The sequence below is a fragment of the Dipodomys ordii genome, unplaced genomic scaffold, assembly GCF_000151885.1.
Source record: "Dipodomys ordii isolate 6190 unplaced genomic scaffold, Dord_2.0 Scaffold207, whole genome shotgun sequence".
In the NCBI taxonomy this organism is placed as follows: Eukaryota; Metazoa; Chordata; class Mammalia; order Rodentia; family Heteromyidae; genus Dipodomys; species Dipodomys ordii.
This window is the reverse complement of record NW_012267423.1, coordinates 733,676-747,377: the sequence shown is the minus strand read 5'-3', so window position 1 is coordinate 747,377 and position 13,702 is coordinate 733,676. Positions and strand designations below refer to the sequence as shown.

The 13,702-nt window shown below is 36.1% G+C and overlaps 1 protein-coding gene across 1 annotated transcript in view; it reads right to left on the bottom strand.

Moving 5' to 3' along the window:
* The window catches only part of Magi2 (membrane associated guanylate kinase, WW and PDZ domain containing 2), a gene marked incomplete at its 3' end in the record, with an annotated part of 913,285 nt that overhangs the window by 185,000 nt on the left and 714,583 nt on the right, over positions 1-13,702 (bottom strand). The gene's annotated exons all lie outside the window — the stretch shown is intronic.

Here is a 13,702-nt window from a genome sequence, read left to right as displayed (position 1 = left end):
GCCATCATTCTGGGTTTGTTTCACTCCTGATATCAACAATACAATTACACTGGCAATCAACAATGACACCCTGTTTCATAGCAGGCTGAGTACTACTTATGAAGTAGTATGCTTCTTGAATTATTAATCTAAGTAAATTAATCTAATTAAGTAGCATTAATAAGAAAGGATTTCTTGGGCTGGAAATGTAGCTGAGTGGTAGAATGCTTGCCTAGCATGCATGAAGCCCTGGGTTCGATTGTGGATCAAGTGCTAACATTGAGCAAAAGAAGCTCAGGAAAGTGTCCAGCACCTGAGTTCAAGCCCCAGGACTGGCAAACAAAAAGAAAAAGAAAAGAGAGAAAGGATTTCTTATATTTTTAGTAAAATTCTTTATTTATAAAATTCTTTATTTTTGATAAATAATACCCTACTAGAAAGAAATACTCTTAGGTTAAAATAGAAATTGGGAGAAAATAGAGGACATTCAATATAATTGTATTGGAATATTTTTGAAGACATGAATAAAAGAGGTAAGTTTTTAGGATAATGTTATAAAAATGAAACCCAGAAAAGACAATTTTAAAGATTAATCACTCTAGAAGAAATTGACAAAGCTGTAAAGATTTCCTTCTCCTTATCAAGTCAAACTAAACCAAACCAAGCTAAACAACACATAAAAATAAAACCCAACACACCAGAACTAGATAATATAAAAATATTATTCCAAGATAATTCAATACTAATAAATCTTCTAATTCATCATGGTATAAGTCAAAGAAGAAAATCATGATTAGCGTAATACATGCCAAAAAGTTTTGGCCATATGGGGATTTGTTTAAACTTTTAGCCTTGTGTTTGCTAAGAAGGCATGTTACCCATAGTCCATCATAAATATTTTTGATAAAACTCATTATTCATGTTTTTAAACATCTGGGGTTTGAACTCCTCATGGCTTCTTTCTCGATAGGCAAAAAAATCTATAATGTAAGTCTTCAGTCTTTTGCTTTTATTTATTTTTTTGTCATATAGGATATCAATATTTTGTATTATCTGGAGTAGTTGCAATAACAGGCATATGCCACCATACCTGGCCCTCATTATCTACTTTTGATAAAGAAAAAAGAATTGCACACTTTAGGTGAGTATGATAGCTCTTATCTGTAATACCAGGACTAAAGAGAGGGAGGCAGGAGGATTATCAGTTCCAGGCTAGCCTGGACTACATAGTGAGACTCGGTCTCAACATAAATAAGTAGAGATAAAAATAGAGATAAAAAGAGAAAATAGAGAGATAAAGCAAGAGAGAAAGAGAGAGAGTATTTGAGAGAGAGAATTGCAAGCTCTTAACAAAAGATCTTTAGTGTTTCCTTATCACAGTAAATACTAATCTCAAATGAATAGCCAGTATTATGTTTAACAATGCACAGAGCACACTTTCATTACACTTATTTTGTATTTTTCTACCTCCAATAAAATTCAACTCCATGAGAAAAAGGGTATGGTCATCTTATTCAATTTATCTCTGAAGTCAAAAGAAAGAAGAAAAAAAGAATGCTAACACAGAGATGCTTTTAGGAAATATTTATTGATGGAAAAAAGAATGTATCTATATTGTAGATCTACACTGCAATTCAAAGATACATTATAAAGATATCATTTTAGTAATAAAAAAGATGAAAAGAAATGAAAAAAATCGACAAATGTCTGATGAAATAACAATTAAAAAGAGACATAATTCTGAACTCCAAAATAAATCAGGCAAAATTAGAGAAGCACCAGGCCCTTCTACAAATTTTAGTATATTTAAAAGAGCTGCAATCATGTAATGATTTAGAAAAAGAACTTGTAAAACACAATTGCTTGAAAAGGAAATAGTAACCAGGAGGCCAAAGAGACATTACAAGTAATTGAATCAAATAAAAAGGAAAAGTATAACATTTCAAAATTTATAGAATTTAGCTAAAGTGGTGTTCATAGTGAAATTTATAGCTTTAAGTGCTTTCATTAGAAACAGACTACTATAATAATTGATCAAAGGTGCCTATGTCAAGAAGGCAGAGAGTAAATCAAACACTAAGTATGTAGAATAAAGGAAATTATAAAGAGCAGAGTGGAATATTGAAACTAAAACATAAAAACAAAAAACTAAAATCAGTGGATGCCAAAGTAGATGCCAAAGAAAATATTCCCAAGTCAAGCATTGGTGGCTCATGCCTATAATCCTAGTTACTCAGAAATATGAGGTCTGGGTATTGTGATTCTAAGCTCTCTTGGACAGGAAAGTCTGTGAGACTCTTATTTTCAATTCATCACTAAAAAATTCCCCAGAAATAGAGCTGTGGCTCAAGTGTTAGAGCACAAACCTAGAGCAAAAGAAGCTAAGGGACAACACCGAAGCCCTGAGTTCAAGCCTGGGATCAGTGCGTGCATGCACACACGTGCATACACACATTTAACAGATTAAAATAAATTATAAAATGCATAGATACACATAACATTAAAACTGTCTCATGAAAAAAATAAAAGAGCATAATAGAGCTAAATTTTTTTAAAAAGAAATTAAATTAAGAATTTAAAAATCTTGTAATGCAAAAACTTCCAATCTAATCAGCTTTACTGGTGAATTCAATGAAACTTTTAAGCACAAATATTATAAGTGGTGGAGGTGGATTGGTGTGTGACATGATTTTCATGAGGCCACTCTCATCCTAGCATCAAAGCCAGGCAAAGATATCACATGAAAAGAAAACCTCAAAATAATTTCCACATATCTTTAATATAATAAAAGCAAATCGAATAACAGCACATAAAAAGGATTATACAGACCGAGTGTGACTATCCGAGGAATACAGCCTTAATAGCACATCTAAAAGTCATGTTCTATCCCACACTAGCTCACCAGAATAAAGAATAAAAGCTATTATCTCAATAGATGCAGAAAAATTGTTTGATGAAATCCTAGACCCTGTGATTATTAAAATCCTCATCAAGCAGAAGAGAATGTTATCAATTTGACAAAGGACATATAAAAGCCCTATACCTGTGATCACAATCAACTATATAAGAAGAATGCTTTTTCCTTAAAATTACAATGAATTAAAGAGTCTGCTCATTTGTCTTCTACTTGGCTTCATATAGGAAGTTCTATTTAGAGTAAAAGGCAAGGAAAAGAATTCAGGGACATACAAATTGGAAAGGAAATAAAAGCATATTACTAGATGACATCATCATTATGTAGACTATATTATGGAATCTACAAAAACCTTTCAGATCTAAAAAGTGAGCAACAAACTTACAGTGTGCAAGACCAAAAGCAAAAATCAAGTGCTTTTGTGCACATTAGAAACAGATAATCTGAAAATAACAATAAGAAACTATGAACATATTTAGTAGTGAGTTTTGAATTCTGGATCTCACGCTTAATAGGCAAGCTTCCTACCACTTGAGTTACATCTACAGCTCTTTTTGTTTACCCGTTTTTTTCCCCAAGATATGGTCTCATGCTTTTTTCCATAGTAGCCTTGGATGTAAACTTCCTATATTTGTTTCCTGAGGAGGTAGGCAGGATTATAGGTGTGAACAATCATATCTGGTTTGTTTATTGTTTGTTTTTGTTACTTTTTGAATTGAAATCCTCCTCTCCTCTAGGGGAAGTTACAGATATGTGACACGAAGTCTCAGCAAATTCTCTTTAAAATTATGTATATATAAATATAATATATACAGATATTATAATAAAATATGTACTTCTCATATGATCTAACAACACCATCCAAGAAAAATGAAAACACGCATAAGAAAACACTTGAATCAAAATGTTCATAGCAATATTAATCACTAAAGCCCAAAGGTAAAAACAACTCAGATGTTCACCTACTGTAAACAGATGATAAAGGTCCATGTGTATAAACAAAAACCAAACTATCCATACATGCACCTCTTGGGTAACTCTCAATAATGTTATTTTAAGTAAAACTTTCCTATTGTATAGTTTTAATTTTAATAATATTTTAGAGAGGAAAAACTATTCTGCAAGCAGTCGTGATATCCCAGGGCTGTAGGTAGGAGATGGAGAAGTGACAAAAGGACTCAGAGGGCTTGGAATGATGCATGTTCCAAGTATTATGGTGGTTGTTACGTGATTACATTATTTTAGCTAAACAATAAATTAAAAACTACAACTAACAAATTTCAGAGTGTATCCACTACACTATATGGTGTATGTTTAAAATGTTAAATATTTAAAAGCTTCAAACTAACAACCCAATTACAAAATGGGCAAAAGAGCTCAATAGCGACTTCCAGAAGAACTCAAAAGGGCCAACAGGCAGGTGAAGAAATGTTCAACATTTCTGACCATAAAGGAAGTGTGAAGCAAAACAACACTGAGATTCCATTTTATCCCAGTTAGAATGGCCATCATCAAGAGTATAAACAATAATAGATGCTGGTGTGAATGTGGCTGAAAGGAATTCTCATATACTGTTGGTGGGAATGTAAACATTCAACTGTTCTGGAAAGCAACATGGAAGTTCCCCAAAAAACTAAACTTAGGGGAACCTGGAGGAAGATGTGGAGGAAGATGGCAGAGGAGAAGCTGGGGGCTAAACAAACTCTTGCCTGGAAAACAGTTTTAGTGTTCCAGTGAACAGTCCAAGGCTAGAGAGTCACACCAAGTGTGCCATCATAGTACAGAGAGTTTGGCCAGAAAGGAAAAATTCAGGCATCTTGGTTAAGGAGACAGATTTGAGCACTCACCAGTGTCCGCTGTGTATCAACAGAGAGAGCCTGGGACAAAGGCGTCAGAGGTGGTGTGTCAGCAGATTCTACTCACCGCTAACAACTGACAAGGAGCAGAGATCTTCATCCTGCTACCAAAGACACTTAGACTGTGGACAGCCCAGAAACCAGGGGAAAGGTGTGAGTCCCTCCCAAGACTCCTCACTCCTTCTCATGGAGCAGTGGTGGGAAAGTAGTCCCTCCCCCACCACCACAGAGGAACTCCATCTTTGATACAAAGACTGGGCCAGAGCAGCTAGCATGTAACTCAGGCCTTGGAAGAAAACAGTAGGAGCCATTCAACAGGTCAAAGAAACCTGACCTTCAGGGCTCAGCTCCACCCAGGGGAAAGTTGCCCTTCCCAGGCAGAGGTAGCTCCACCCATGGAGCAGTGACTTTCTATTCTGGATAAACAGAGCCAGAGGCTATCCCACCCCCACTGAAGCACAGGCAGCAGACCTAGCTTCAGGAGGGTAAAAGACAAAGATGATGCGAAGTGAAATGAACCCCAAGATAGAGACACAAGTGGTTTTTATCTTTCTTGCTGTTGTTTTTAATGTATTTATAATGTACTATGTAATTTTTTTTGTTTCTTTTGTATGTTCTTCCCCCACGGTATAACCCTGTTTTCACTGTATTTGATTCCGGTGCCCTGCATCTTGTATATACATTTTTCTAATATGGGGAAGGGAAAGGAAATAATAAAATGGTGAAATAGGAGACAGGTTGACCCATTGTAAAAATGAGATGTACAAGACACTATGTTGGAAATGAACTTTACAACTTCAGCTGGGAGGGGGGTGTGAGGGAGGAGTTGGGGAGGAGGGGTGGGAAAGGATGGTAGAGGAAAAACAAAGAAGGAAGTAACAATGCTTGATAGGAAATGTACTCATTACCTTACTTATGTAACTGAAACCCCTCTGTATAGTATTTCTACCATTAAAAATATATACAAAAAAGAAAACAATTGGAAACTCAATACACATAAATCCTGAGAATGGCTCCAGACTGGGCTGTGTGAGTGTCTCAGGAGCTAGCCCCTCAGGAAAAAGCTACTGATTGCTGACAGGCCTCAACCCTACCCACAACCTAGCCCCATCACAACAACTCCAAGATAGAGGAGACAGCCATCTCCCTCTTTTGTGATATTCAAAGCATATTGCACTCCCACTAGGAGGGTCATAAAGTCTCTGGTAAGGCAGAGCTTCATTCTGCTTGTTCAAACAAACTGATTTAAGAAACCAGTCAAGCCACAGGAAAACCAAACACCACAAGCAAACCAGAGACTCCATCAAGAGACTGGTTATGGACACAGGGGAGACCCCCACCCCTAAAAAATTGAAGAACTCTTTTTTCTACCTAATTTTTAAAATTAAAAAAAATTGTTTTCTATTTTTTCATCATTTTTATTTCAGTTTTTTTAATTCTTGTTTTATTCTTTTCCCTTTTGGTCTTTTTGTTGTTTTTGCTTTACTTAATTATTGTTCTGTTCATCCCCAGATATATACCCATCTTCAACTATTAGACCTCATTCTTCATTGTGTGCATACTTAAATCACATATTGATTACTCAGTTCACAAAATATCAGCCTTAACTCCTTTAATTGTAGTATTATTTCTTAAATCACATATTGATTACTCAGCCTTAACTCCTTTAATTGTAGTATTATTTCTTTATACTTACATAATTTTTAAGTGTTTCATTTAAAAGTTTTTTTTATTTTTCCTTTTTCTTTTTTCTGTATCTCTCTTTTCCTTTCCTTCAATCCTTTTCATCTCTTTGTGTTTAGGTCTTGGTTATATTCCCTCTCTCTCTTTCCCTCCCCACATTCCTCTAATCTTAATTTTTCCTCACAATTCTCTCTAAACCTATTAATTTCTGGTCTGCTGACTCCTTCTTTGATTTTCTTAGTGCATTGATCCCTACTTGTTTGTTGTTGAACTAGATTGTATCTGTTTTGAACTAGATTGTATCTGTACTCATTTTGACTGTGCACAAACAATTTGTGCAACTGCAGGGCTCTGGTTGATGTTTGCCTTAAAATAGTGTTCTACCTTGGAATTGGTTTAGCTTTCATACTCAAATGGACAAAACAAGCAAGAGAAACACAAGAAAAATGGCAAGTCCAGGTATCTCAACTCCCACTCATGATAAACAGGCAACAGACCAGTTAATGAATAATCCAGTGAAGAGATCACCAAATGCTCTACAAACACTACTGGTAAGCATGATAAAGGCCAAGAAACAGCCCACAAACAGAAAATCCAAGAAGCATAGGAAGAACCCAGTTGGCACAGCCCCCAAGAAGGCAGGTAACATGGCAGGAACTACCAAACACCTCTCAGTCCTAACTCTCAATATTAGTAGACCTAACTCTTCAATTAAGTGACATAGATTGTCTAGTTGGATCAAAAAGGAGATCCTTCTATATACTGTCTTCAGGAGACACACTTTGCCCACAAAGACAAACATATTCTGAAAGTGAAATGCTGGAATAAAACCTACCAAGCAAACGGTGCGAGTTGCAATCCTAATATCAGATAAAATAGACTTCAAATTAAAATTAGCAAGAAGAGATAAAGTAGGTCATTACATACTAATTAAGGGATCTCTCCTTCAGGAGGATATTACAATTCTAAATATCTATTCACCAAATAACGGAGTACCCAAATTTATCCAAGAAATACTACTTTCCCTAAAATCTCACATAGATCCAAAGACATTAATTGTTGGGAACTTTAACACACCACTATCCTCACTGGATCTATCCAGTAAAAACTGGATAGATCAACCTTGTAAAAAATCAACAGAGAAAACTGGGACATAAACAATTGCATAGATAACTAGACTTAACAGACAGCTACCAAATATTTCACCCAACAACATCAGAAGACACATTCTTCTCAGCAGCACATGGAACATTCTCTAAAATAGACCACATTTTAGGTCACAAAGAAAATTTCTCCAAATTCAGAATTATTGAAATTATGCCATGCATTCTCTCAGACCAAAAGGAAATAAAATTAGAATTTGCCATCAAATGCCACCAAAGAAAATCCTGTAACACATGGAGGCTGAACAACATACTGTTGAATCACCAGTGGGTCATGGAAGAGATTAGAAAGGAAATTCAAATGTTCTTGGTATTTAACAAAAATGAACACACCAATTAGCAACTCCTCTGGGGCATAGCAAAGGCAGTACTCAAAGGCAACTTTATAGCTCTGAGTTCCTACATCAACAAATTGGAGAGATCTGAAACCAACAATTTAACGAGGCACCTGAAACTCCTTGAAAAAGAGCAACAACCTAAACCCCAATCCAGGAGATAGAAACAAATAATTAAAATTAAATCAGAATTAAATTAATTTAAAAAAAAACATGGAAAGAATCAACAAAACGAAGTTGGTACTTTGAAAAAATTAACAAAATTGACAGACCCTTACAAATCGTACCAGAAAAAGAAGAGAACACACCAAATTAATAAACTCAGAGATGAGAATGGAAACATCACCACGGAAACAACCAAGATTCAGAACATTATAAGGGAATACTTCTCAAAACTTTATGCTAATAAGTTTGAGAACTTGGCAGAAATGGATGATTTCTAGCAGATATTGACATGTCCAAACTAAACCAAGATGATTTAAGCCAACTTAACAGACCCATATTAAGTGTCAAAATAGAAACAACAGTAAGAGACCTGCCACTCAAAAAAAGCCCAGGACCGGATGGATTTACAGCTGAATTCTACAAGGCCTTCAGAAAACTCATACCAAGACTCTTCTAACTCTTCAGTGAAATTTAAAGTGAAAGTTCACTACCAAATTCTTTCTATGAAGTCATCATAACCCTCATCTCAAAACCAGGCAGGGACTCACCAAAGAAAGAGAAGTATAGACCCATTTCTTTGATTAATTTCAATGCAAAACTTCTCAACAAAATTTTGGCCAATCGACTTCAACAATTCATCCAAAAAATCATACACCAAGATCAAACAGGATTCATTTCAGGGATGCAAAGCTGGTTCAATATACGGAAATCAATTAGTATAATTCATCACATCAACAAGAGCAAGGATAAGAACCACATAATTATATAAAAGCATTTGACAAGCTCCAACCCTCAAAAATCAATCGCTTTTCTGTATGCCAGTGCAATTGAAATCAGGAAAGCAGCTCCTTTTGAAATAGCCCCACAAAAAATAAAACACCTAGGAGTTAATTTAACTAAAGGAGTTAAAGACCTCTATGCTGAAAACGTTAAAAACCTGGAAAAGGAAATTAAAGCAGAACTAAGGAAGTGAAAAAAAACTCCCATGCTCCTGGATTGGGAGGATTAACATTGTGAAAATGGCAATACTTTAAAGACTATCTATAAATTCAATACAATACCCATCAATATCCCAACCTTATTCTTCAATGAAATAGAAGAAGCAACCCAAAAATTCATATGGAACAATGAAAGACCATGAACAGCAAAAACAATCCTTAGCAGAAAGAACTATGCTGGAGGAATATCAATATCAAATTTCAAACTCTACTACAAAGCCATAATAATTAAAACAGCTTGGTAATGGTGCAAGCACACATCTTAGGACCAATGGAATAGAACTTAAAATCCAGAAATGAACCCACAGACCTATAGACACCTAATCTTCGATAAGGGAGCTAAAAAAAAAATAGAATGGAAGAAAGATGGTCTCTTCAGTAAATGGTTCTGGCAAAATTATTTAAATGCCTGTAGAAAACAAAAACTAGGTCCTTATATATCACCCTGCACCAGAATCAACTCCAAATGATTAAACACCTCAAAGTAAAAGCAGATACCATGAAAACATTACAGGAAGGAATAGGAGAAATTCTGGGGCTCCTTGGCAGAGGCTGAAATTTCTTAATAAAGACCCAGAAACACAACAAATCAAAGAAAGGTTGGACAAATGGGATTGCATGAAACTGCAGAGCTTCTGCATGGCAAAGGACATAGCTAGCAAGATCAATAGAAAGCCCATGGATTGGGAGATCTTCCCTCACCCATATAACAGACAAGGGTCTCATATCTAAAATATCCTTAGAACTCAAAAAATTAAATTCTCCAACACCAAATTCTCAAAGAAACAACCACCCCATCAACAAGTAGGCTGAAGACTTAAAGAAAGACTTCTCTGAAGAGGAAATAAGAATGGCCAATAGACATATAAAGAAGTGCTCAACTTCTCTGGCCATAAAAGAAATGCGAATCAAAACAACATTGAGATTTCACCTAGCCCCAGTTAGAATGGCTAAAATCAAGTAATCTAATAACAACAGATGCTAGAGGGGATATAGCCAAAAATGTAAACTTGTTCAACCACTTTGGAAAGCAGTATGGAGGTTCCTCAAAAGACTTCACATAGAGCTCCCCTATGACCCAGCAATCCCACTTCTGGGCACTTACCCAAATGATCACAAACAAGGCTATACTAAAACTATGTTTATTGCAGCATTATTCTTATCGCTAAGATATGCAACCAACCTAGATGTCCCTCAGTAGATGAATGCATCAAGAAAATGTGAGATACACACACACACACACACACACACACACACACACACACACATACACACACTGGAATTCTATGCTTCCATCAGAAAGAATGACATTGCCCCATTTGTTAGGAAATAGAATGACTTGGAAAAAATCATATTAAGTGACATAAGCCAGGCCCAAAGAAACATAGGTCCCATAGTTTCCCTTATTTGCATTAACCAATATATGTCTAGGGCAAGCAGAAAAGGTCAAAAGCTATGTACATATGATCATATAAAATGATGCAGTGAAATGAACCCCAAGATAAGGACACAAGAGGGTTTATCTTTATTGCTGCTGTACTATGTGATTTTTTTGTTTCTTTTGTATGTTCTTCCCCCATGGTATAACCCTGCTTTCACTGTATTTGATTCTGGTGCCCTGCATCTTGTATATACATTTTTCTAATTTAGGGAGGGGAAGGGAAATAACAAAAAGCTTAAATAAGGATATAGGTTGACCCATTGCAGCAATGAAGCGTACAAGACAGTATGTTGAAAATGAACTTTACAACTTCGGGGAAGCGGGTAGAGAGAGGAGTTGGGAGGTCGGGAAGGAAGGGATATTAGGGGAAAAACTAAGGGGGGTAACAATACTTGATAGGAAATGTACTTGTTACCTTACTCATGTAATGTAACCCCTCTATATAATTTATATTATATACATTGAAAAAGAAACATACTCACTACCTTACATATGTAATTGTAAGCCCTTTGTATATCATCTTAACAATAATATGAAATTTTAAAAATGGTAAAAAAAAACAAACTAAACTAAACTTAGAACTACCTTATGATCCAGCAATATCACTCTTAGGCATTTACCAAAACATTACAATGTTGGATACAGTGAAGCCACCTGGAGCAACCTTGTTCATTGTATCACTATTCACTACTGTGAATCAGCCCACATGCCTCTCAATGGACAAATGGGCCAAGAAAATGTAATACACACACACACACACACACACACACACACACAATGGAATTTTACTCATCCATGTGAAAGAATATTACATCATTTTCAAAAAATTATGTTAAGTGAAATAAGTCAAATTGGAAGAGACAAAAGATGAATGTTTTCTCTCATAGATGGAAACTGTCATTAATTTATAAAGGCATAAGTAAATACTTCGAGGTGGTATTCCCAACGTATTAATTGAAATATGGTTCAGGGGAGAACCCAAATGATATAATTCCTTAGAGAGGTTAACTCAACAGATTAATAAAATGAATACCAGGAAACAGTACTCAACTGATAGAGTGGAATAAAGAGGAGAGGGGAGGAAAAAGGAAGAGAGGAAGGAGGGAAAATGCAGTTATACATTTTAATATATATCTTGCAAAATTAAGAAACTTGAGGGAAGAGTTAGAGCTTGGGGGAAAGGAAGAAGGAGGAGAGGGGTGCTATTGATCAAACTGTGTTCATAAACTGCTTTGTTGAATAGAAGCTCTTTTATACAACTACTTAGAGATCATAAACATTTAACTTAGAAAAGCCCAGTACCTCCTTATAATAAGGAAAATTGAAAGCCAGTTATACATGCACAATATTATCCCATCTATATTAAATATGCTACATAAACTTGCATATGCATAGGAGAGTATATACTTCCTGGAAGCCTATATACAAAACTCTGTTTCTGGGATAGGACACATAATTATTTTTCATTGCACATTTTTTGATTATTGCTTAAAAAGTGAAACCATGTAAGTGTTACATTGTAAAAGTAAACAATTTAAAACAAACACCCAACCATGTATCTGATATAAAGACCTAGACCCATGATTTTGCTCTTGAAGGTCTATGAAGTCATAAGCAGTAGTGCATAGCCTATCATATGATAACTAAAGAAACTTTCATCACAAACATGGCACTATTTCTTATTGATTTCAGAGAGATGAGGGAAAAATGCAGGAATCTGGGGAAACTCAAGAGAGGTTTTTCCTAGAAGGACTTTAAACAACACAAAGCAATACATTCTTCTTTTCTACACCAGCCAAAATTGAAAAGTAAGTCACTTGCCTGCAAATACAAAATACAAAGAAAACATGAGTTACTTGATGGTTAGATGAGAGAGCAAGAGACCAAGGGGAAAAGGAAAAGGGAGGACAGCGCATGTAGGCATACAGGAAATGTTTTCTGGAAGGCTCAAATTGCAACGGTACAAAGGCTCTCAAAGCATTTTCCTGGTACACTATGCTTTTAAAAGTAGTTATTTCCTATGTGTCCAAATTTGTTTCTGTGAACCACAGAGAGGATATTGCACAGTGATTTTCATTTGGGCCATTTGATACCAAGAACCTGCTCCAAAAATTTGATTTGGGGAGGACATTGTTATAGGTGGATATTAATCTGGAATATTTGTTTTAATGTTCAAAACAGAAAAAAAACACACTATCAAAATTTAATTTTCAAAGTTCACAGCTATTTTGTAAGTGGTTGGTTTTAAAAGGTCAATCTGAGATGATTATTTTTAGCATATTTATTTCTCTTCTTAATATAGACACAGGACACTTCCTATAATGCATTATCTTTGGTGAATCAATAGCCTATGTAACTCATCCTGGAAGGGAAAAACCCCTCCAGAGAGGACCCCATATATCACAAATGGTGGTTCTCTCAGCTTTCACTTCTTTCACTTGCATTGGGCACAGCAAGGGTTTGCAGGCTGCTCTGAGTGTCTGGAGTAGGTAACTACATATGTTTGCAGCACGTGTGTTCTTCATGCATGAGTTCCTCACAGTTCTGCTCTTCAGATTCACCTTTGCAAAAGCTTTAGGATTAGCTTAGATCAGCAGACAGCCTGCTTCCAGTCCCACGTCTCCTGTGGGTCATTCAACACAAAGAACACAATCCTCCAGCATGGCTGTTGATATCCAATGGCACAGACCACACAGCTGAAGCTCATGGACTTTATTTGACAGGTAAGTGGGGAATATCATCTCTTTCTGTGGCTCAGTAGCAGATAGAGGAAGAGGGACCCCCTGCCTTGCTCCATTGCTGTGTCCCAAAGAAGGTAGAGGGAAGAACCATCTAGGAATCAGAGCTTCTACCGTGCTCTCCACTGCTTATTTCATATTCCACTCAGCCCAGAATTTTATCCCAACTCTGCTCTGTAGCTTTTTGTTTTCCCCAGGCAGGAGGCATAACTCACGGTAGTGGGTAGGAACAACCCTATTCCAAATGCTGAGAAGAGACTTTTTACAGTAACACAGCTCCTCATGGGCATCATCAGGATCACACCTGGGCTTGGAGTTGAACCAGCTTCCAACAGCTGCCTTGGATTCCTACCCACAATTCAAAGCATTGCCTCCATTGGAAAAGAAGGTGTCTCATTTAAACCAATGATATACCTGACTCCCAAAAACA